At 50.6% G+C, this 19648-nt stretch overlaps 1 protein-coding gene and 1 long non-coding RNA gene across 2 annotated transcripts in view; one reads left to right on the forward strand and one right to left on the reverse strand.

Annotated features, from left to right (window-relative positions):
* LOC134553931 (acid-sensing ion channel 2) overlaps nucleotides 1-19648 on the reverse strand; it is a 401966-nt gene that overhangs the window by 225296 nt on the left and 157022 nt on the right. The gene's annotated exons all lie outside the window — the stretch shown is intronic.
* On the forward strand, nucleotides 2750-5038 carry LOC134553032 (uncharacterized). The gene is made up of 3 exons (XR_010081014.1): nucleotides 2750-3193; nucleotides 3664-4214; nucleotides 4408-5038. It is a non-coding gene; the product is annotated as an uncharacterized LOC134553032 (long non-coding RNA).

Raw genomic sequence — 19648 nt, forward strand, 5'->3', positions numbered from 1 at the left:
CTGGAGCCTGTGCTCACTGCTGTGAGCAGCTCCTGCCCTCCAGGGCTGGCCCTGCCAGGCCTTGGAATTGGCTGGGAGAGAAAGTTCTGGGCTGTTCTGCTCAGAGCCCTGGGGGAAATGGGAGGACAGGACATGTTTGTGCCAGACTGACAGGATCTTGGGCTGAGGTTTTATTGGCTCTGCAATGGGAACAGCAGACAGAAGTAAAATAGTGACAGAGACAGAATTATGGAAACCCAGGACGTTTCAGCTTGGAAGGGACCTTAAAGCCCATCCAGTGCCACCCCTGCCATGGACAAGGACCTCCCACTGTCCCAGGCTGCTCCAAGTCCCATCCAGCCTGGCCTTGGACACTGCCAGGAATCCAGGGGCAGCCACAGCTGCTCTGGGCACCCTGTGTCAGGGCTTGCCCACCCTCACAGCCAACAATTCCTGCCCAATCTCCCATCCATCCCTGCCCTCTGGCAGTGGGAGCCATTCCCTGTGTCCTGTCCCTCCATCCCTTGTCCCCAGTCCCTCTCCAGCTCTCCTGGAGCCCCTTTGGGCCCTGCAAGGGGCTCTGAGCTCTCCCTGGAGCCTTCTCCAGGCTCATGTTCCAGATGTTCCACAAGTTCCAGAACAGACTGAGAAGAGAAAAGAGTTCTCTTTGCCATCCAAGCTGGAAGCTTTGCTGTTTACAGCCCAGGCAGATCCATCATCCCAGAGAATTGTTTGACTTGCATTTGTGAAATGCAGCTTTGGCCTGCTGGACTGAAATGTTTCAGTTCAATTTTTCATGCTGATAAATGACCCTCCCTCACTGTTGCTTACATTTAATTTAATGCAGGCCTATGGGTGCACAGCCAGGTTTAAACAACAGATTTAAACAGGTTTAAACAACACAGCCAGGTTTAAACAACTCACCTGGGATGGTGGAAGGTGTCCCTGCCCATGACAGGGCTGGCACTGGATGAGCTTTAAGGTCCCTTCCAACCCAGACCAGTCTGGGATTCTCTGATTCTATGATCACTGTTAAAATGTGTGCTATATTTGATGTGTTTATTCATCTACTTAGGGAAAAAATGTCAAATCACTCATGAAAAATCAAGTTGAATGAGTGTCCTCAGAGCTGGTTCAAGTGGGATCCTTCACTCATCAGTGTAGCGGTCCAGAACTGGCAATGTTCCCTTCTGAGCTCATTACCTGCAGTGTCTGGAACAGACATGCAGCTCCAAAGCCTGATTTGCTTCCCACATTTCAATCCTGATCCCAGGAGAAGAACAAAGCCGTGCCTGTTTCCTTCAGCTTTCAAACAAATCCAGACAATCAGTGGTGGCTGAATCCCCACACCGTCACCTCCCCTTGCATTCAGTGCCACCCTCCCTCGGGACTGTCACAAACCCCTGCAGGTCCCAGGGAAGAGAAATTCCCTCTTTTCCACTCACACAAACACTCCCAGCCACCACCAGACAATTTTCAGGCAATTGTCAGACAGTTCACCAGCTGCAGGCCTCAAACAGCCCCTGGTCCCCTCCTGTCCCTGTCCCTCCCAGCCCCAACCCCAGCTGTGCTTGGCGCTGAACCTCCCGTGGCTCCTCGGCTTTACTCTCCAGCTTGTGCAGGGACTGCAGACCTTGCCATGCACAGGCAGCACCAGTGTGGGGATAAATCTCAACCCTCTGTGCCCTCTGTGCCCTCCCAGGGCCACCCATGCACCCCTGTCCCTCCTGTCCCATGTCCCTGCCCTGGCTGTGCCCAGTGGAAGGGGCTCAGCTTTTCCAGGAGGGTTTGAATGCCTGGGGCATCCCCAGGGATCACATCCACCCCTGGGGCAGCAGGGTGACAATCCTTGCCTGTGGATTGCATCCCTCTTCCAGGAGGGTTTGAATGCCTGGGGCATCCCCAGGGATCACATCCACCCCTGGAGCAGGAGGGTGACAATCCTTGCCTGTGGATTCAGTCCCTCCCAGGAACTCTGGGCTCTGGGGCAGTTCAGGGCTTGGAGTCTCCAATCAAACCCCCTGCACAGTGATCCCACTGCTCTCATTCCCAGACCATTTTCCAGGCTGGCACAGCACTCTCTGCTCAGATTTGATTTTCCCCCCCAGTTCCCATCGATCCTCAGGAGCTGTTCCAGGCCCCAGAGCTGCCGGCTCCTGGCAGGGCTCCCACCCCACAGACACGGGATGTTCATGTCGGGGATGATGGATAATGCTGGCTCTCCTGCTCTGGGATCTCTGAGGTTGGTTTTCCCCAGACATTTTGGTTGAGAGTCTTTTTTCCTTAAAAGAGTTTTTGCCTTTTTTCCTTTCCGTGCCAGAGCAGAAGAAGGAGTCAGAGTTCGCCATCTCAGGTTTCTCAAGGTTGTTTATTGTTTCTTATCTCTAAGTTCCTTCTGTGCCCAGCAAAGGTCCTTGCTGCGGCAAGAGCACGCGGCGACCCCCCCAGGTCGGGAGGGCTGGACCTTTTGTACCTTCCTCTGACCCAACCATCAGCCACAACGTATTTCTTATTTACAGTCTATTACCAATACCTACTACCTATACTAGACATGTCACTTCTATCCTAAACCAATCCCCTGTGACCCACCACAGCAGAAGATGGAGGACAAGGACAAGGAGGAAGAAGGACAGGGCCACACCCTGATTCCTCCATCTTGCCTTCCCCATTAACACCCGGTGATAAACAAACTACTATTTACACCAAACTCTTGGGGACTGTAGATCTTTGTGCAATGCTGGTAATTTTTCCCATGGGCTGAGATCAAAGACAGTGTCACTTTGGGCTCTGTGCCAGGGTCCCAAACCCCCCTGTCAGGGTCCTAGACCCCTCTGCCAGGGTCCTGGACCATCCAGGGCAGCCAGAGGGATGCCCTGGACTCCAGCAGGGATCCACCTTTATTTGCCTGTTCCCTGCTCCACGGAATTCTGTCTGAGGAGTGTTTGGTGTGTGCCCCTGCTGGTGGTGACAGTGACACTGGAATTCCCTGCACAGCTCCAGCCTGGCAGGGCTGGCAGTGGGCACTGCCCTGCACCAGCCCCATCTGAGCTCCCAGCAGGAGCAGCAAATGGATCTCATCGATTTCAGCTCCTTCCCCAGCTGGGACTCACAAATTGCAGGAGGAGAGAGCTGGAAAAGCTGTTCCTGGGCTCCAAAGAGCAATTATTGATTCCGAGGAGTAAAAACACACTCGGAGAATTCAGGGGAAAACAAGGTAAGTACCTGGAGATGGGGACTAAATGATGTCTGATGTTGTGGTTGGGTTTAAGAACCAAACATAAACACAGAATCCAGCTTGTCCAGCAATCAGGACACCTCTGGAAAATCCCAAGGGCTCAGGGGATTTTTAAAAACACATTTTAGGCTCCAGTCTGATTCCTGGCTCTTTGGAGGGTTTATATTTTCCATTGTCTTCACTGGCATTTAGAAATGTGAGGAAGGGGAGTTGCCCTGAATCCTGGAATTAAAAGATATGGACTGGAAAACCAACAAAGCAAGCACCGTTTCCAAGTTAAAAGATTGATAACCACACTAAAATTGTAACTTGTAACTGTGAAGGACTGATCGAAACTTTTCCCGTGAATTTTAAGCTCAGGGAAGCCTCATAAAAGTGGGGTGTAAAAACTGCCTTTTATCTGGAGAAAATAAATCTGGAAAATGTGTCCATTCATTCCTTCCCTCCAGGAATCAAGGACACTGCGACAGTTTTAGCTGGGCCTTGCAGGTTTGGGGACTCTTGTGAGATGTTTTACCTGTGCTGAGTCCAAGCAGTCTCAAGGTAAGTCCTGCTGCCACTAGTGAGGAAATGTGACAACAAAATGCACAAAAATAACAAAAATTGTTGCAATCTTCCATGAATTTTGTGGAGAAAAGGAAGAGAGAAGAGAGGGAATTAGGGATCAAAAGTCAAATTTAAGTGGATGTGTTATTAATTGTCTAGACGTAGTCTTGAGTTGGATGTCAAACATCCAAGCCTGGAAATACAGTCCTGTAGCATTTTATTTAATATTTAAATCAACCTAATTGGAATTAATTTTCATATAGAGACAGGCACTGAGTGTCTCTAGTGGAGATGGATTTTTCATTCCTTTCTTTTTCCTTTCCTTTTCTTTGGTGAGAGAATGACATCAGTGCCTCAAAACTACAGGACTGTCAAGGGCCATGAAAAACCTTTATTTAAGCCGTGCGTGCTCCCGCAGGAAATGTGTCTAATCCTGGCTCCGTGACCTCCTTGGGTAAGTTCTGAGGGATGCAGTGACAGCTCTATCTCCCAAATTCTCGTTTCATAATAACTCCTGCAAAGGATCAAAGGGAGGCAACCCCAGACAGACAAAAAAGCCACCAGACAGAGGAGGATTGTCACCGTGCAGTTCTGGCCTGCTCTGAAGCACTGAACAAATTCTCTTTATTGTATTTTTTCCCCCCAAGCACCTTTGGTGACTGATGTCGCTGCAGCCCCAGGGAACAGAGCAACAACCAGGGGAGGTTTGCACAGGGTTTTGTTGGAGTGAGACCACTCTGTGAGAGATAAAGCAGCAATCCCCGACTTTATTTACCCAGGGATGGAGGCCTCAGGCACAGAGGAGTCGACTGCCCGGCAGAGCGGGCATTTTCCTGGAGAAATTCCCAAAGGTTCTGGATTCTGTACTTGTGGAGGGCACTGATCCCGCGGTGGGGGGACTCACAGCCCCTCTGGTGCCAGATGAGAAATTGTTTGCCCCCAGTGGGTTCATACAATGCTCATTCTTCAAACCACTGGCCCAGGGAACCCATAATGCCCATTCTGTTGGAAAAGAACTGGAAAGCAAACCAAGCCCAGTTGTGCCCAGTTTAACCAGTTCACCAAGGGCCAGGTGTGACTTTGGGGTCACCAACCATCAGGGACCACAAAGAGACCCCAGGAGTGCGGAGCACTTGCGCAGAGGGAAAATATGGAAATGATTTTCAGGAAATGATTATCATATGGATGTTTATTCCTGGAAAATCAATGGATATGTATGTAAAATATAATATAAACCAGCTTTGTCTGTACTCAGCAGTCAAGATATTTTGGAGAAGATATTCCCTTGTGCATCTGTCTGAATAAAGGATTTCTGCCTAATGCTGCATTGGTGTGAAGGAGTTTTGTTTTTATGGATTTTTGTTAACACCACCCATCAGTCTGGGATCACAGAATATCCTGAGCTGGAAAGAACCCACAGGGATCATCCTAACCCCTGGCCCTGCACAGACCCCCCAGCAATCCCACCCTGTGCATCCCTGGCAGCACTGTCCAAACACTCCTGGAGCTCTGGCAGCCTCGGGACTGGGACTGTTCCCTGGGTGTGGGGCTGACATTGGTCTGAATTTAGGCTTCAGGCTCTGCCAGTGTCTGTGTGAAAGGCAGGTGAGCAATTTTGTCATGTTAGCCTGAGAAATCTTAAGGAGGAATTCAAACAAACCTTGGGGAGTGAGAAACCATCCGCAGGTGGTGTTTTTCCAACATATTTACTGGCAAAATAAATGTTTACAAAAGGGTGTAGATGCTGAATAACCAATCATGTTCTTTGTACCGAACTTCTCTATAAAAGTAGGATTTAGAAGAATAAAGTTTGCTCTCATTTTACCATCATTGAGAGTCATGTTGTTATTTCTGTGCCGTCCGAAAATCATAACAACACTTGGGGAGCCTGGGCAGTGCCAGCACCCCTGGGGGAAGAACCTTTCCCTGACACCCAACCTAAACCTGCCCTGGCACAGCTCCAGCTGTTCCCTGTATGACAGAGTCCAGCTTCCCAAAGCAATTTCCTGAATTTCCCTTGAACAGGTGCTTGCCCTCCTCCAGAGGAGGCTTTCAGGGAGGATGAGGAGAGTGTGAGGGAATGAAAGTCTCTGCCAGTGCCAGCAAAGCCTCTGTGCCAGGGGGGAAGAGCACAGCACCCTCCTGGCACCCTGCGGGAGCCCGGCCCGGCACTGCCGGGGCCGTGCAGAGGAGCAGGGAGGGGGAGGATGATCCCTGGCCTTCCTCCACCTGGGGAGGGACCAGCACACCCCTGCTCGTGGGGCAAACACAGCCGGGGCCTCTCCAGCTCCACAGGCAGGGCAGGATCCGCCAGGAGCTGGGATGAGCCTGGAGCAGCTCGGTCACCAGATGGCCCCGAGGGGGTGGGACAAATTCCTGACCTCACACACGATTTGTACCAGTGGGCTCTGGGGTGTGCTGGGGTGTGAGCCTGGGTGTGACACAGGGTTTGCATGGATGTGGCACTGGATATGCCGTGGGAGTGGCCCTGGGTGTGACACGGGACACGCTGTGGATGTGGCACAGGGAGTTCTCCCTGCCCTGGACACAAGTGCTGGGGGTGTGTTCAGTGGGAAGAAGATGAATTCTCTCACTTCAGGTTTCTGGGCTCTTCGAGTATTTCACAATCAAACACTTCATTTTTAAATTCCACTCCTTTTCCTTTCTTCATTTGCTTTCCTTTGAACTGTCCCTGCCCCCACCTTGCGTGTTTCCACCTTCTCCTCCTTTTTTGAGGGGAAGAGGAGAGAGTGAGAGGAGCTGGGGCTGATTGATGCTCCCACACCTTTCCACGGCGAGTCAGAGGAAGAATTTTCTCTTCCTCTTGTCTCAGATCACTTATTTTTTCTTTTCTTCTTTTCTGGATCTGCCTCCAGTGGGATTAACTCCTCCTGTCCCTCCATCCCTTGTCCTCAGTCCCTCTCCAGCTCTCCTGGAGACACTTTAGGCTCCAGAAGGGGCTCTGAGCTCTCCCTGGATTTTCTCCTCTCCAGGGGAACACCCCCAGCTCTCCCAGCCTGGCTTTGTAAGAGAATTTACAGAGCAGATGTTTGATTTTCCAAGAGAGTTGAAACTGAGGAAAAACCTCCTGTTTACACAGAGACAACCTCTGGAACTAGGAATTCCTGGGGTGCATCCCTCCCTGTGGCACTTTGGGTGGACATGGCACAGGAGCAATCCCTGTACTGACCTTCACTGGCCAGCACCAACTCTAATTTCTGCCATCCTTGGCGTTTATTCTAATATTTCAGAGGCTGGGGGTTGGTGGTGGGGTTTTTAGGCTGACTTTTCCTTCCGTTTTGGAGTGAATTCCCTTTCCAATCCCCTCCTACCATCTAGTGGGAGATTTGGGTAAAACACATCAGCGTGAGTTGATTGTTGAGACAATATCAGGTGGTGCTGTCTCACCTGAGAGCAGCATTTCTGCGCCTCCCACTACACACAGGTGAGACAGTCACGAGAAAAATACCTTCAGGGTGTGGAAACAGAAAATGGTCTTCGGCTGAGGGGCTGGGATGGAAACTGAGGGGAAAAGTCCAGGGTTTATTGTGGTTTTGCATGGAGAAAAGCCAGAAACTTGTAAATATTTAAAGGAGATAAGGATTGGAAGGAAAATATAAGGGTGAAAAAAGTTTAGGAAGTGAGTGGGTGTATTTAGGGCCTACAAGGGTGCTGGATAGGGAATTTGGACAAAGGCCTGGAGGGACAGGACAAGGGGGAATGACCCTGAGCTGAAGGAGGGTAGGGTTAGATGGGGTGTTGGGAAGGAATTGTTCCCTGGCAGGGTGGGCAGGCCCTGGCACAGGGTGCCCAGAGCAGCTGTGGCTGCCCCTGGATCCCTGGCAGTGACCAAGGCCAGGTTGGACAGGGCTGGGAGCAGCCTGGGACAGTGGGAGGTGTCCCTGCCATGGCAGGGGTGGCACTGGATGGGCTTTGGTGTCCCTTCCAGCTCAAACCATTTCATGATCCTGTGACTGATTTCATCTGGAAATCCTGTGGAAAACTCCAATCCCAAAGCTGTTTTAGCCCTAAATTCAGCCTGACTTCACTCCCTGAGCAGTATGGAACTTTGGTGCTCCATGAGGGAGGATCTGGATTTCCAGAAATCTTCAGCAGGTCAGGAAATCATCCAGTCCCAGAGTCCTGCAATATTTTGGGTTGGAAGGGACCTTAAAATCATCCAGTTCCAACCCCCACCACAGACGGGGAACCTTCCACTATCCTAGGCAGATGGAGGAGAATGGAGAACAAAAATAGTCCAGCCTGGGGGCAGAGTTGGGAGCTGAGGCAGAAGCAACCCCCCAGCCCCCAAGTATCAGCTCCCACAGGGACCCATCCACGGCCAGAACATGCAACTTCTGCTGCTGCTTTCACCTCCTAATCCCGTTTTCCCTTTGATTTCCTATCCTTTGAATGGCTTGCAAACCCATCAAAACCAGATTTTTCATGGCTACATCCTAAATCCTGACTCTGGATAGGACAAACAGGGAGCCAGAGGCTTTCCAAATCCTTTTGTGAGCTTGTACTGTGAGTTCTCCATGGAGAACTGCACAGCTGGGAACACCCCCGAGGAAAACAGGACATCCCATGCGAATCTGCTGACAGGTTTACATGACAAAACACAGATCTTGTCGAAGCGGGCATTCCTTTAAGGAGACTCCAAACTTCAGCTTCTGAATCAACATTTTGAAATTTCAGTCTGTCAAAAGCTGACATTGTTTTGAAAGTAGGTTTGTGTTTTGCTCAAAACAGACAGGGATTTTCAGGTTGCTGTTTCCAAATCATCACTTTCCTGAGTGCCACTGCAATCTTGGTATTTTGGGGGCTGATCCAGCTTGCAGCCAGAAATGAAAGCTAAAATAATGGAATTCTCAGTCAGAGGCCCTGAGCAGCTTCTTCCAGTGCCTGACAACTCTTTCTGAAACTTTCCCTAAATCCAACCCAAACCTCTCCTGGCACAACTTGAGGCTGTTTCATCCTGTCCCCTGTTCCCTGGGAGCAGGGCCTGACCCCACCTGACTTTTTTCCTATTTTATCCTGTTTCCTTTCTGTGATTCAAAAACCAGTTTTGAACAGAACTTCCAACCCGCACACACACTTCAAAGTTTTGCTTTTAATTTCCTGACTTGAATCTTAATTAAGTGAGTAATTGCTTATTTGGGTAGCAGCTCAGGAGCGCCAATCTCCAGATCCATCAGAGTTATTGTTCACTGATGCAGGATGTGACAGAGTTAATGGAAGTCTTTCCACGGGAGATACAGTGACATATTCAAAGGTCTGTTTAGCATCTCTATTTCTCTGTGCAGCACTAAAAAATGCAGCTGAGTTTTGGGGTGAGTAAGCGTAGGATGAGTCAGCCCTGACTCACCTCACCTGTACCTCATTGCTGTCCTTTACACCTTGGGCAGGAGGTGGCGTTTTGTTTGTTTTGTTTGTTTTGTTTGTTTTGTTTGTTTTGTTTGTTTTGTTTGTTTTGTTTTGTTTGGTTTGTTTGTTTTGTTTGTTTTGTTTCACCAGAAAAATTCAATGTATTGAAAGCAAAGCTGTTCTTGCTCTTTGGATCCTGAGGGGGTTTCTCATATGCAGTGGAAAGCAGGGAGTGGATGAATCAGCACCCTCAGGCTGCAACTCTGCTCAGGCCCTCCTGTGCTCCTGGCATTGTCCTTGGCCCCAGTTATTGATGGGCAAAAGCCAGCAGGGCAGGAGTGGGGGGCATTGGGCAGACAAGTGACACAAACCCAGGCACTGAGCCAGGGATAATTGGAGTTTGTGCAGTGTTCACATGAAAAATGTTCACACATTTTAAAATTCTACGGCAAACAGACACTCAGAAATTTAATCACATCTCCATTTCATGTCAGAAAACAGCTGAGAAGTGAGATTATTTACCCAGCTTTAGTGTAGTACAGAGGTGACAGAGCAGTGAGTGGGGCTTGGCACAGGCGCAGCTGACAGTGCTGAAGATTTGGGCACAGGAACCTCTGGATGGCTCCTGTCACTGATTCCCAGCTGTGGCTGCCCCTGGATCCCTGGAAGTGTCCAAGGCCAGGTTGGACAGGGTTTGGAGCAGCCTGGGACAGTGGGAGGTGTCCCTGCCCAAGGCAGGGGGTGGCACTGGAGGGGCTTTTAAGGTCCCTCCAACCCACACCATTCCATGATCTCCAAGAGACAGCTCCTGATGATCAGAAAGAGTTCATTTGCTTCTCCGTGTTCCCTCTGGATAATGCTGATGTCGAACTCCAAGCCCACAGAACTGACATTTTCCATTTCTCCTCCCAAAACACCAAGTTTACAACAGAACAGCCTCTCTTCATGTGTGAAAAGATTTACAGTGTGGAATATTCAGTTGGAAAACTGTGAGGCCTGGTTTCCACTGCTGCCTGATCCTCTGGTTCTGTTACCAGCCACACCGAGCTGAGATTGGAGCTTTCTCCCCCCGGTGTGCTGAGCTGGGTGAGCTCAGCCTCTGCTCTGGCACAGGGAACAAGCACAGAGCTCTTCCCACACCGATTCCTGCAGTCAGCCTCAGCCTCCCTCCTGAACCTGGAATTGGCCAGTTGGCTGCACAGGTGGCACAGAGGAGAGAGCACAGGGAAAAGTGGGGAAAAACAACAAATATCCTTAAAATGCAGGCCTGGCAGTGCCTCTCCTGCTGCTGCTGAGCAGCACACGGGTTGTGGCAGTTGGGCACTGCCATCCAGCTCCTGGGTCCATGGAATCGCAGCATCATTTAGGTTGGAAAAGACCTCCAGGATCATCAAGTCCAACCTCTGACCAAATCCCACCGTTCTCACCAAAGCACATCACAAGGTCCCACATCTGCTTGTTCTGTGAACAATTCCAGGGGATAAAACTTCCAGTTTCAGCCAGTTCTCTGCAGCCTCCTGTGATTAGTGCTGGATGTTAATCAGCTCTGCAATTTTGCACAGCAGGAGAGAGAGGTTTGTGCTCTAATGAAACCTGGAGCCCACAAACTCAGCTGGGACACTCTTCTTTCAGTCCAGGGAATAATTTCGCCCAGGTGGAAGGAAAGAATCAAGCCCTGAACTGCTCCTCAGTTTTCCCAGGAACTGAGTGTAGAGTTCTTTAGCGGATCAGCGTGCAGCAGCGGAGCAGAACAAAGGTAACTGAGTGTGTTTTCCATTCCTCTCCCTTTCTCCATCTATCCATCCCTCCATCCACCCACCCATCCATCCACCCATCCATCCATCCATCCATCCATCCATCCATCCATCCATCCATCCATCCATCCATCCATCCATCCATCCATCCATCCATCCACAATCCATCCACCCATCCACTGAGGGGACATCTCCAAGCTGGGAACATCCATGGGGATGCTTTAAAGCTGCCGTGGAAAGCTCTGCAAGGCACAGCCCCTTCCTTGCATTTTTGCAGGTTTTTGATAAGGAACTGCAGGAGTGAGATCTCATGGATTTGAAGGAATGACCCTCCTGGATGCATCCAAGCATAAACCTGGCCTTTTATCTGGCTCTATTCCCTTTTCCTGGCTGCTTCCCAGGTTTGGGGATTATTCTGGGGGCCTTCTGATCAAGTGTCCTCTGCAGAGATTCGCCTGGGAATTCCCATGGCAGGAGTTCCCAAGGGAACAGCTGGAGCTGTGCCAGGGAGGATCACGCTGGATCTCAGGGAAAGGTTCTTCCCCCAGAGGTGCTGGCACTGCCCAGGCTCCCCAGGGAATGGTCCTGGCCCCGAGGCTGCCAGAGCTCCAGGAGTGTTTGGACAGCGCTGCCAGGGGTGCACAGGGTGGGGTTGTTGGGGGGTCTGGGCAGGGCCAGGGGTTGGGATGATCCCTGTGGGTCCTCTCCAACCCAGAATATTCCAGGATCCCATGATCTGTCTCTCTGTGTCTGACCCCTCTCCCAGGCACTCAGCCCTCTGAGCTCGGTGCATTTGGTGCCGTTGGCTCCCATTTCCCCCTGGCTGCTGCTGGGGATGGCTGGGATATGTCCCAGTGGGAGTTGGTCCCTGCCAGCTCTGTTTAGATCAGTTCCCATCAGCCTTGCCTGGGGCTCGGAGCCTCCAGCCAGCAAAACAGGAGCTGCTCCAGTGGGGAATTCTCTGATTAACGCCAAACCCCCACTCAAATACAGCACTGAGCTCCCACCCAGCACCTGCAGATCCATTTCCTGCTCCTCTGCAGTGCGTGAGGGAAAGGGAATGAGGATAAGGGCCAGAAGGGACCCTGCTGTCAGCAGAAGAGGCTCAGGTTTGCACTGAATGCTGTGGACCTCACAGCTGGGGTGGTGCTTCCAGGGGAATTCTCAGGGGTGAAAATTCTCCAGGAGAAGCTGCAGGGGCAGCACAGGGAATGCTGAGGGGTGGATATCCTCAAGGAGAGGCTGCATGGGTAGGAGAGGGAGCGCTGCTCTCAAACACTCCCTCAGTTCAGTAATTGCAAGGGCCAGGATGTGCCCAGTTACCCACGGCACTGACTCCCAGTTTACCCCAGCACTCGCAGCTCCTTTACTTTGAAATGCCAAAGAACTGCCCTAAACTCCGACTGTTCCATTTCCAGCATTTTTGTTGCCAGGCACGTTCCTTTCATCTACTTTCCTTCTGTCCCTGCAGCAGCTGTACAGATCCCATCCTGCAGCTCCTCTCGAACCCTAGAGGGTGCAATTGGCTCAGAGAGCCTCCGCAGAATTCCGAAATTGGAATTCCAAGGATTCCTGGCAAGACAGGGAGGTGGGAGAAGAGCTGATGGTGAGAACACCTCAGCCAACGCACTCCAGGTTCAAGAACTCCCCTGTTCCCTGTGTGCCTTCCCTGCCCGCCCCTGCTGGCAGCATGGGATGTGGAATTACAGTGCAGGGAGAGCTGCTGGTGTCATCCTCTGCTGGGGTGGCAGCTGAGGATCGACCCCTGATCCTGGGGATGTGCAGCTCAGCCCCTGCCTTCCCCCTGGTTTGCCATAGGATGGAATTCCCCATCCTAGCCAAGCTCTAGGCTTAGGGAATGACCCACCCCTCAGGCTCCCAAAGGTATTCTTCATCAGGAGTTTCTGTTGTGCCAGTGGGAATATTTCAAAAAATCAGTCCGCTGAGCCCATCTGAGCAAATGCTTGAAGCACAACAAAGAGTCCTGACAATGGGAGCATTGGAAGCAGCCAAAACTCCCTGTCCAAGGAGTTTTCCATCCTTCTCAGTGTAACCCTCACGTTTGTTGTGCTTCTTTTGTGACTACAAAACAAATCCTTCCCCTTCCCAGTGGAAACAGGGCTGGAAAGTCAATCCATGCTCCAGCTCCTCCTGTTTGGACTCCTCAGGGATTTGTCCACAACAGGTCAGGAGGGAACTGCTGCTAAAACCATCTCCTGCCTGAGAATGCAGTCAACTATTGAGTCTCGATTTTAAGATCTTTTAAAAGACTAAATATCAGTTATTATCCTTAACTGCTGCCATAAATCTGACTTGGGTGGAAACCAGATGAGATTAAAGGACCTCTGGAGATCCCTTCCAGACCTGGGTTTAAATTGATGGCAGCAGCCACCTGATGGTCTTAACTAAACCTAGGGATGCGAACGTGCTCTGAGCCGACCAGAGAAAAAAACCTGATGCAGGTTTGGGAAGTGTCGTCATTTTTAGGTCTTTCTGAAATACGGGAACCCCATAGCAGCACAGCCAGACCAGACCCACAGTCCATGGATTTCACCCCAACCAAAGCCTTGTTTGCCTGTGTCAAAGAGAAGATGAGGCCCCACCTCAAATCCTGAGGTCAGGGTTGGGAGAACTGAAGAAGGACCTGGAGGGGCTGGAGCGTGTCCAGGGAAGGGAACAGAGCTGGGAATGGGCTGGAGCCCCAGGAGAGGCTGAGGGAGCTGGGAAGGGGCTGAGCCTGGAGAAAAGGAGGGTCAGGAGGACCTTGTGGCTCTGCACAACTCCTGACAGGAGGGGACAGCTGGGGGGGTCGGGCTCTGCTGCCAGGGAACAGGGACAGGAGGAGAGGGAACGGCCTCAGGCTGGGCCAAAGGAGGCTCAGGGTGGATATTGGGAAAATTTCCTCCTGGAAAGGTTGGTCAGGCCTTGGCAGGGGCTGCCCAGGGCAGGGGTGGAGTCCCCATCCCTGGAGGTGTTTAAAAAATGTGCAGATGTGGCATTTCACGATATGGTTTAGTGGGAATGGAGGGATTTGGTCAACGGTTGAACTTGATGACCTTGGAGGTCTTTTCCAACCTCAGTGACCCTGTGATTCCATGGAAGGAAGAACATGAGCTGAATGCAGAGTCCTCTAGCAGCTCCTGCCCCAGCACTGCCCCAACCCCTCCAACCCCCTCAGGAGCACTGGCAGACTCTCACACACCAAACCTCCCCATAACAGACCTCTGTAAATAAGTGACTAATAATAAATAAATAGTTAATTACAAGAGCCATTTAAAATCACTTTTCCTCAGATGAGACATGACAACTTCTATTGATGGGAATACATCACTTTAAATGCTTATTAAAAACCCATTTCGAGCTACTTGTAAAATGGAGTGCATGAAATGAGGTTTATGCTCTCCTATAAACATTTTGCCTTTTTTAGTCATTCAGATGCCAAAATTCCTGCCGGATCAAAGTCACTAAAATCAGTAGGAAAATAAAGCCCAGCTTTGCAGTATTATTAACATAATTGCTCTACTATGCAAACAATAGACTGTCTTAACTTGTGCAAAAATGGATGGAAACAAGGCCCAGGAGCAGTTTCCAGAGGATCTGTGTGTCTCCAGAGCAAAGTGAGTTTCCAGCTCCTGACAGCCCCGAGCTGCACCCGGAGCAGATGCTGTGTCTGCAAAAGGCACCAGGGCAAAGCAATCTACTGTGCTAATGAAGGGAAAACTCATCAGGATCATCCCAGGGACCACAGCTCAGAGCATGGAAAGGTCTCACTGATGTGCAAAGTGAATCCTACTGCAATTTCAGATTGTCCAGCAGAGCAGGGGCAGGAAAAGGGAATTTTTCCTTTGAAGAACACAAAAAGACTGGAGAAGCTCTTGCTGCCCCATCCTTGGCAGTGTCCAGGGCCAGGTTGAACAGAGCTTGGAGCAACCTGGGATAGTGGAAGGTGTCCCTGCCCATGGCAGGGGATGGACAGGATGGTCTCTAAGGTCCCTTCCCACCCAAACCATCCTGGGATTCTACAATTCCATAAAAATCTCTTTTGATTTGTTAGGCCCTGATATACACCAGGAATTGAATCTAAGGAGAGTCAGGAAGGATTTATGCAAGGAAGTGCTGCAAACTGAACTTTCCACACAGACCAGCTTGATTCCCATGAACTCCAGGATCCAGGGGCCGGCAGGCAGGGTGGCAGTGCCTGAGGCTGGACTTTTGCTGGCTGGTCTGGCACTTCTGTAGCTGTAACCAGCAATCCAGGGCACTGATCCCTGCCCAGGGGTGCTCTTCCTCTGCCACAGCTTCTCCTGATGTTGGGAATCTCTGTCTTGAGGTGTTGGAAGACTCTTCCCTGTGACTTGAGGTTGGGTTAAAGTATAACTCAGTAATTGCCTTAATTGCTGTCACTTCCATGTGTTCCCAGGACTTTCCAGGTGTTCCCACTCACTTCCAGATGTTCCCATCCTATCACCGCAGGTGTTCCCATCCTGCTGTCATTTCCAGATGCTCCCAGTCCTGCTGGGCGAGGGTGGGAGCTCTAAACTGGCTTTGTCCATGCAGGAAAACTGGTGTCAAGTGGATGGATCCCATTGAGTTCTCCAGTTGTCCCCATCCTGCAGGAATGAACTCCTCCTCCTCGTCCTCCTCATCCTCCTCGTCTTCCTCATTCTCCTCCTCCTCGTTCTCCTCCTCCTCCTCCTCCTCATCCTCCTCCTCCTCATTCTCCTCCTTGTCCTCCTCCACCTCGTCCTTCTCCACCTCGTCCTCCTCGTCTTCCTTGTCCTCCTCATCCTCGTCCTTATCCTCGTCTTCCTCGTCCTCCTCGTCGTCCTTCTCCTCCTCCTCCTCCCCCCTGCCCTGGACCCCCGCGGATGGATTTCCTCAGGAGCAGCTGGTTTGACTCAAATGGCTTCTCTCTGACCCCTCCTTGGGCTGGGCTCTGCTGCTGTGGAAGCCACACCAACTCTTCCTCTCCAAAAACATCTGGGGCTCATTAGGGAAGGGTTTTCCATGGCCTGTTCTGGTGCCCACTGGTCCCATTTCCCCCAGGAATTCTCTCACTTCCTGGGTGTTATTTGGCACTGCCTGTTCCGAGCAGGTCCCTGCACACATTGACTGCTCCTGGCATTCAGCTTTCACCCTCTAACTCATTTCCCATTTTCTGCAGACACAGTAAAATGGGAAGGTTCCATTTTGTCGAGGTGCCTGTTCTGGAACCTTCCATTCTCCCTGGAAATGGGGATGGTTTGAGTTCGCAGTTGTTATCAAAGCAGCAATGCCATGCCCTCCCCATAGTTTCTTTCTCCCTGGATCTGCTTCTAATGAGGTCTCACCTCCTGCTTCTGAGGTCATTGGAAGTGACCATTTTCCCACTGTTCTTCCTCCTCTCCCAGCCATGCTCATCCTCACCTCAGTGTCCTCCAGCTCCACCTCCATGGGATGGAATTCCCCATCCTAGCCAAGCTCTGAGCTTAGGGAATGACCCAACCCTCAGGCTCCCAAAGATATTCCTTGTTAGAAGTTTCCAAAAAAAAATCAATCAGTCGAACCCATCAGAGCAAATGCTCAAAGCACAACAAAGAGGCCCAGTTCTGTGGGAGAGAATCCAGCTTCCTCCTGCACTCTCATTTCTGGGAACTCATTCTTGCATCAGATCTCTCCTCTTTTCCTTCTGTTTGAGCAGCTAAAAATCCCATTTCTTCCCTCCTCACCATCCTGTGCAATCTGTCAGGGGCAGGGGAGAGCAGGAGGGAATCAGGAGGAAGGAGGGCGAGGATGACCCCAGAGCTCGAGGGCAGGAACATTAATTGAGGGTTTCTGCACCCAGACTGAGGACTGGAGGTGCTGCCACTTCCACAAACGCTGCACAGTCCAGCTCGGGGTCATGGAAAGGTCACTGCACATGCGTTTTTCAAGCTAACCCAAATATTTCAAATAAATGCCGCTTCCACTCTCTGTTCAGGAATTCCCTCCTGTGCTTCCAGTAAATATTTCTGAGGAGGAAAAGGTAAGTCTGGGCAGACGAGCAGCAGGATCTGACTGACGGAGGGAGACAGGCACAGCTGGGGATGGGGTGGGGATGGTGACCAGGATGGCCCGGGAGGGTCCTGTGAAGGGCAGTGAACTCCCTCCAGCTGGGGAAGCTGCAGGAGCATCCTGAGGTTTCTTTTCCAGGTATCCCCACCTGCAAGAGGAACCCCTGCCCTTCACAGGTGCCTTGGCCACCAAACCCCTGCCTGGGACAGCCCTGGCCTTTTCCCTCCTGAGCCCCCCTCCCTGCCTTGGGAGGAGACCCTCCTGTCCCACAGCCACCTTGCTGTGTCCAAACTGGCTTTGGATTTTTCTGTGCAATGCCTGTTAATAAGGTTACATATTGTCATGGAATCCTGGAATCCTGGAATGGTTTGGGTTGGGAGGGACCTTGAAGCCCCTCCAGTCCCACCTGAGGACATCTCCCAGTGTCCTAGGGTGCTCCAGCTCCCATCCAGCCTGGCCTTGGACACTCCCAGGGATGAGGAATCCACACGTGGGCAGTGTCAGCCCAAACTGCTCTGCAATCCATCACTGCAATCTGTAATCTCATTTTTTAATTCAGCTACTGAGGAATTTGCTCCTTATGAGGTTTTTTCATCCCAGGCATGGATTAATTCCCATTTCCAACTCTCACATCAGGAGCAGATAATGACTTACCCAGGCCCAGCCCTCTTCTGGAGCTTAAAACCAGCTCAAAGCCAGAACTGGAACAGGTACTTCTTGTTCTCTTTTCTGAAGCAAAATTCAGATTTAATGGGTAAGTAAGACATTGAAGGGTTTGCATAGAAGGCAAGAACACTTGGCCAGCACTGGGTGTTGAAGAAAAGCAAAGATTAATGTCAACTTTTTAACTGGGAATTGAAATTTGTTCAGGTTATCAGAAGAGCATTTTCAGTATTTTGGGTCAAATATTTCCTATCAGATTTCTCTTACTTTCAGAAGAAACAAAAATACCTGAGTCCATTGGATTATTTTATTTATATTCCTTGGGCGATGCAGACCTTTAGAATAAACTAATTTCCAGTAAAAAAAAACAATCCAGATTTAGATGCTCCATAGAAAGAACTACCCCAAACAGGCAACTGTCTGCTGATTCCATGATAAAATCCAGTGTTTTCACTTTGGTGGAAGAACAAAATATTAAAACTGAATTCTTGAGTTCCCCAACTGAAAACTAATGATGAAAACAAGCAAAGTCAGGCACTTGTGTGTTCCCAGGCTCTGGAAAACCCTGGGACACAGCTTTAGTGCCATCAAACACCTTCAGCTGGTGAATTACAAGGTCTTATAAAGCCAATAAAATTTCCATGCTATGGGATGGAGTTGTAAAGCTGTTTCAATTTACTTCTAAAGGAGAAGGATAAATCTAAAGAGGGAAATACCCACACTGAAAGGTATTTTTTGTATGGATGTGAATAATTTCCAGACAAATTAATTGAAATTTATGTGCTTTGCAATGTAGCCATGCAATGGATGGTCCTGGAGCAGGGGGGTGGGAGGGAAGGTGTCCTACAGGGGCAGCTGGAATATTTGTCTGCAGCATTTAGAGGCCCTGCAGGGAAGTGATCAGGAGCAAACCTGTCAGGAAAAGCTGCTGTTCCACAGGGAAAGGGGGGAATTCCACCCTGAAGGGTGGGAGGGACCCTGGGCAGGCCCTGGCAGGGACAGGTCAGTCCCACACAGAATTCACACCTCTGATGTCACAATTCTGATGTCACCTCTGCAGCTCAGCAAGGAAGAATTTAAGTCTGAATTTTGCTAGAAGAGACTTTTTGCTGAGTTTTCTTTCCCAAATCTCTCTCGTACTCAGAGGGCTGCAGGAGTAACAAAGTGCTTTATTTGTAATTGTTTGGAAACTCTTGGGTCAGGATATTTGAGTCCTTGAGTATCAAATCCCAAATTTTGTGAGGAAATTTCCCAAGAAATGCCCAGTACCAAGACAGCTGATGGGTACAGCTGAGTGCATTTAGTCAGAAAAACCTTAGTTTCAAATCTCAAAACAGAGGAACAAATCCATGCAGTGGAAAAGGAATTAAGAACTCTGGCAGCTTGTGCAGTTCTTACAGTAGGTCAGGACTCGGGGCACAGCAAGTGCTGCAAACTGTGTGTCCTGATCAAAGTCTTTGTATGAAATAAATCCAGCTGGGATCAATAAGGGCAAAATCCAAGCTCAGGCAGCCTCCTGGGCTGAATTGCAGGGTCCAGCAAACCAAAATTCTCATTTTTGTGTTAGGATAGGACTGACCTCAAGCTCAGCTGTCCCTGCACAGACAAGCTCCAGAGGAACAGACCCTCCCACACCTCAGAAGGCCCCTGGCGTTTGCAGCTGCCAGGAGTGGCAGAGCCACAGCTGGACACTACGAGCACCTGCCAGGTGTTCCCACAGGGCAGGAGCTTTGTTGACATCCTACATTTGACCCCCAATCCCTCAGACAAATCCCTGCTCCCTCTGCTCTGGAACAAGCCACACTTTGCAGTCTCTGGCACGGCAGGTTCTGTGCCCTACCCGGAGTCTCCCAGTGCTACAGCCCCTGGATCCAGGAATTCTGCTGTGCTTCCACCTCGCTGCTCCCAGCCCTGGGCACCAGCTGTGCCAGGCCCCTGTGCCAGCACATTTCCACTGCCAGGGAGATCTGGAGCATCAGGGAGCAGCAGACTGTGGAAAACATCGGGCACCGCCCCAGGGCTGCCTCTGTCTGGGGCACGGGGCACAGGAAACCGCAGTGGCTGGAAAAGA

This window comes from Prinia subflava, chromosome 8 (assembly GCF_021018805.1).
Source record: "Prinia subflava isolate CZ2003 ecotype Zambia chromosome 8, Cam_Psub_1.2, whole genome shotgun sequence".
Lineage (NCBI taxonomy): Eukaryota > Metazoa > Chordata > Aves > Passeriformes > Cisticolidae > Prinia > Prinia subflava.